The sequence below is a fragment of the Rhagoletis pomonella genome, unplaced genomic scaffold (assembly GCF_013731165.1).
Source record: "Rhagoletis pomonella isolate Grant_MI unplaced genomic scaffold, Rhpom_1.0 Rhpom_scaffold_00003, whole genome shotgun sequence".
NCBI classification, from domain to species: domain Eukaryota; kingdom Metazoa; phylum Arthropoda; class Insecta; order Diptera; family Tephritidae; genus Rhagoletis; species Rhagoletis pomonella.
The window spans coordinates 47,263,675-47,269,253 of NW_023458557.1; the positions used below are offsets into that span (position 1 = coordinate 47,263,675).

Here is a 5,579-nt window from a genome sequence, read left to right on the forward strand (position 1 = left end):
CACTAAATGTGAAAAATTATATTTACGAGATGATATCTATTTAAATAAATATACATATAACATACGGCCTATTTATTTGAAGCTATTTAAAAGAGACAATGGCAGAATGTCTATTTGTGCATGAATTCATTTGAAACGGCTACCAAACTTTGCGGTCAAATTATCAGTAAAGCTAAACAAACAGAACGGATAATATTTGAACCAGATCTCTATTAGGATCATATCGTTGTTGTTGAATTTACGTGCAAAAGTTTTATGCGGATCCCGATTATTACCCAAGAAAACATAGCTAGAGTTGCGACAGAGTTGCATTGGCTTCAGTTTATCAAGTTTATTCAGTGAAATCGTTGGAGAAATTTATCAGAAATGTGTAAATGAGTTTCCATGCAAATTTTGACAGTTCATTTATAATGTTTACACAATTATAAGTTTATACGGTTTACAATGCATTTATAAGGTTTGATGAATACCCTTAATGTATTGTGTACTTGAGTGCCGTTTTTGTATATGTGTTGTGTACATGTTTATTTATAAACGTATGTGTTCCTTTTCTTTCGTACGTGTTTATTTATATATCTGTACTTTAGTGTTTTCGGACGGTACTAGCTCTTACTGCCAATATAGGAGTATTACATATATGATTTTAGGTACATAGCAAGGTGAAAGTTTCGTGAAAATTTGAGCACTCGACATTAAAGCATCATTGAGGGAATTCAAGACTGTACTGGGCCATAGATTACCATTTTACTTGCATTGCAAAATATATCACATATATGCATAAATATGTATATCACGCCGAATAAGAGAAAAAGTATACTTAAATTATAAAATAAATAAAGTAAAAAAAACTGTTTAATATACAAGGCTTTAATAAATGGACTAAAAAGTAGAACATAATATTTCTCAGTCCCACAGAATTTGTTTTGATAACTTTTGATTTTGAAATTTTAGCAAAAGTCATTATAAACGACTAATGACATTGGAAATGAAAAGCGTGGAGCGCATGCATTACAAAGCATTCAATTTCATTGACAATAGTCAAACTACATAACATTCTACAGCGAAAGTACAAATTTGAGATCGATTTTAAGCGGTCGTTATTCATATGCCCACATACATTTCTTAAATGTCAGGAACTGCATATTTATCTTTAAGCTAATTACTCATGGGAAACCGGAATACCTATATGAAAAACTGATATTTTCTAAATTCGCTCGCTCTTTAACCCTAATTTTGCCCAAGTTCAACTACTTATGCTCGTCCTGACTGTTTTTCGTTAATGCTGTTAGACTTTGGAACTCCCTTCCTCAGTCGCTAAAGAAGTCATTGTCTAAAGGCAGCTTCAAGAAACTTATACTTCAGTATTTCTCTAATTAAAATTTCTTGAAAACGTGGTTATTGACTATTGCAAGCTAAATTATGTTTATTTTTTTTTCTTTTTTCTAATTAATGTTTTAAATTATTAAATATTTTATCTGTGTATTTTTAATTGTTAATGTATTTAATTTCTTATATATATGTACATACATCGTTGTGCAAGAAAAGATTATATCTTAATGTACTAATTAATATTAAATAAATAAATAAATATAAATATAAATATAAATATAAATACATACATATGTTACTTTTCATATCAATTCAGGTGTATTACATGCGCCTCACGCTTTTCATTTTCAATGTCATTAATTGTTTATAATGACTTTTGCTAAAATTTCAAAATCAAAACTTATCAAAACAAATCCTGTGGGACTGAGAAATATTATTTTCTAATTTTTAGTCCATTTATAAAAGCGTTGTATACAGTGCCGGATTTACACAAAATGCCGCCCTTATTTCTTAGACTCGTGTGCGTGCGTAATTATAATACTAATACATGAAAATCGTATACTCAAAATTTAACAGGAGTAATAAAAATCTTCATGTATTTCGACATATTTACTGACGAATTATGTTAAACACATCATATTCATTCATTCCTTAAATTTTTTGGAAGATTTTGAAGTTGAGTTACAGTCCTTTATTACGATTCGAAATAACAAAAACCAAACCATGTTTCTGCACGAATATCTGAATATCAAATAGTTTCCAACGATGTTTATGAAACATTCACACAGAAAATCGGGAATTTGTATTTGTGTGCATTCTGCTAACGAAAAACGCGAGATAATTGAAACTTTTGATTAAATATTTGCTGATCGAATGGTTGCTTGTACAAAAAGTTCGATGAGTTATGATTTTTAGACACGATGCAAGTATAGATTTGATAATAAACAAAGAATTCGTTAATTTTCCATTACAATCAGCGAGTAATGTATGGTTTAATGGTCTCATCCATCATGAGCTCCAGTGGTCGAGTGGTAATGTCGGCGGTATTCCACCCTTGTCGGCCGCTGTGGTGTAGTGGTAAGCAGTGCGCGCTTCCACTTCGCAACGCCTGGGTTCAAGCCCTGGCAACATCGCAAAAAAAAATATAGAAAAAAGTTTTTTTCTTAACAGCGGTCGTCCCTTGGCAGGCAATGGCAAGCCTCTAAATAAAAATACAATCGCCGTTCGGAGTCGGCGTAAAACTGTAGGTCCCTCCACTTTGTGTGACAACATCAAGGCGCACGCCACAAATTGGAGGAGAAGCTCGGCCAAACACTAACATATGTGTAAGCGCCAATCTATTATTATTATTATTTGACCTGAAGGTGCTGGGTTCGATACCCGTCTTCCCATATTTTATTTACTTTTTTTAATTTTCAACAAAGTTTTGTATACTAGAAATTGTTTATTGACTTTATACTAAATCATTTATTTAAATTGTTTATTGACTTTATACTAGATCGCGGACACAGCTGTAAATGAATTTTATGTTAAATTCATGCTTCAAGCTTCGCAGAAATTTAACATAAATTAAGTATACACTGCGCACATTTTTTATCAGGGTATTTAATAATAAACACTCGATGTTGCAGTGATCGCAGAGAAGTAAATCAATTTAAATAATAATCAGTCGGTAATCAATCACTTTTATTGTATATAATCTAACACATTCTCTGGAGAATATATTGTATTTAAAAAAAAAAAAAAATCGGAATTTTGTGTCCCACATTTTGCCGCCCTTCTGGAATCTGCCGCCCTGTGCGCAGGCACCGGAAGCACATGTGTAAATCCCCCCCTGGTTGTATATTAAAAAGTTTTATTTTATTTTATTTATTTTCTACGTTTTAGTCTTGTCTGTACAAAATTTTGCAATAGATATTAAAATAATTCAACTTGCAGTGAAAGAGAACAGAAGACTATGCAAGCACGATGTTGTTTGCTCACATTTAGTATAAACATACATATGTACATACATATATATAGCAGCAGTTTATTTCATTTAAAAAAATGGCGTGTCGTCCATTTCCGCTGTGACGTATATAAAGAGTGCGTATATTTAGGCGCAATATTTAACTTCTTCTGGCGGGGCGACATCTAGAGTCTTCTAATTGTATCTCCTTGATATGATGCCTACAACGAGGTTGATATCTAGACTAGGTTGATATCTAGAATTTTCCATAAATAGCTATGCTACATTTATAGTAGGTGCATTCTTTTGCAACCGAGCTACAAAAGAACACTCGCTTAAATGACGAAATACGCGCAAAGCAACAACACAAACTCGGCTATTTATCCGAGCTTAGCCAGGTCGGTTAAAAAATACCCGACCTGAAGGCTAGTGTTGAGTGTTAAGTGAAAAAACTGCTCTATTGTGAATTGTTAATGGGAAAGTGGAGAGGGAAATTTTTATTTCCTTTTATACGTGACTTATATTTTAAAAGAGTATATATATTACACAAATACCTCGCATAATTACTCATTTAAATTGGTTTTTGTATCTAAATCCCGTTAAACTAATCACATTTTCTTGCCAGCTACCAAAAGGGTTGCTTAAGTAGCTAAAAGGAAATTTTACCCGAGTTGAGCGTTCTTTTGTCGCTCGCTTACAAAAAAATGCAGCTAGTATATCTAAATGGTGGTCTGGACATACAACATTCAAAGCGGTCTGGACATACAACATTGCAAGTTGATAAAAGCGTTGTAAAATAATAATATATCTCAGTCCCATAGAATTTGTTTTGATAACTTTTGATTTTGAAATTTTAGCAAAACTCATTATAAACAATTTATGAGATTAAAAACGAAAAACGTGCGGTCGTTATTAATATACCCACATACATACATATATTACTCTTCAATTTCAAATCAGGCCTATTACATGCGCCCCACGCTTTTCATTTTCAATCTCATAAATTGTTTATAATGACTTTTGCTAAAATTTCAAAATCAAAAGTTATCAAAACAAGTTCTATGGGACTGAGAAATATTATTTTCTAATTTTAGTCCATTTATAAAAGCGTGGTACATATAAAATTTTGCAATAGATACTAAAATAATTCAACTTGCAGTGAAAAGAGAACAGAAGACTATGCAAGCAAAATGCTGTTTGCTCACATTTAGTATATGCCTACATATGTACATACATACATATAGCAGCAATTAATTTCATTTAAAGAAATGGCGTGTCGTCCATTTCCGCTGTAGCGTATGTAGTGCATATTTTTAACTTCTTCTGGCGAGGCGACATCTATCCCTAGAGTTTTTCTAATTGTATGTCTTTGGTATGATACCTACGACGAGGTTAATATCTAGACTAGGCTTGCCATAAATACCTTTGCTATATTTATAGTATGGTGGTCTGGACATACAACATTGCAAGTTGTAAAAGCGTTGTAATAATAACTCAATTCTATTGCAAAACGTATACAAATTCACGCTTTTGTTTTGGTTTTCTGTTTACGAAAATCTTGGATGATGTACTCCATAATTAGCTCCGAGCAACTTAAAGTAAAATACCTTCTTGCTGCTCTTGTTAAATTAAAAAAAAATATATGGTTCAATTCCAGAATAGTAAAATAGAATCATGTATGGAATGAAGAAAATTCTTTAGATCACTTCGACTTGTAAATAATAGCACCAATTAGTATTATCAAAATAAAAAAAAACAATTACGTTAAGTTTTATTAATATTGTGAAGTGAATCTTTAATATTTCATACATTCGGCGCTAAATTTTTTTATTGCTGCACAACACCCGAATTGCCGAAAAAGCATTGTCTGCAACCCTAAGTCTTTATGGGGACCAAAATTTGCGAAAAAAAACAGCTCAGTTTGTTTACTGGATATACTGAGGATTCGATGCTGGTCAACAATTCGACTGGTTTATTCCAAAAATTCCAAATTCATGTTAAGTGCATAACGACAAGAAAAAACTGTTCGTATGTATGTACCAGGGTTGTTGCGAATAATCGCATTCGAATTCACAACCGCGGAGCTTCCGCATTAATTTTAACATTCGCTTTCGCTTTCGCATTCGCAAAAATCAATGCGGATCTTTTGCGAATACGAATATTGAAGGGACCGAAAATTACAGCTATTTTTTTACAAGTTAAACTTGGCCAAATATTTTTTACTCCGAAATAAAAGTACTTTCCGGATAATAAACAAACCGCTTATCCAAATTAAACAAATTTTGTATCCAATGAAAGAGGA

General features: G+C 32.2%; 1 pseudogene; it reads right to left on the reverse strand.

Annotated features, from left to right (window-relative positions):
• The window catches only part of LOC118736264, a 25,689-nt pseudogene that overhangs the window by 14,513 nt on the left and 5,597 nt on the right, over positions 1 to 5,579 (reverse strand).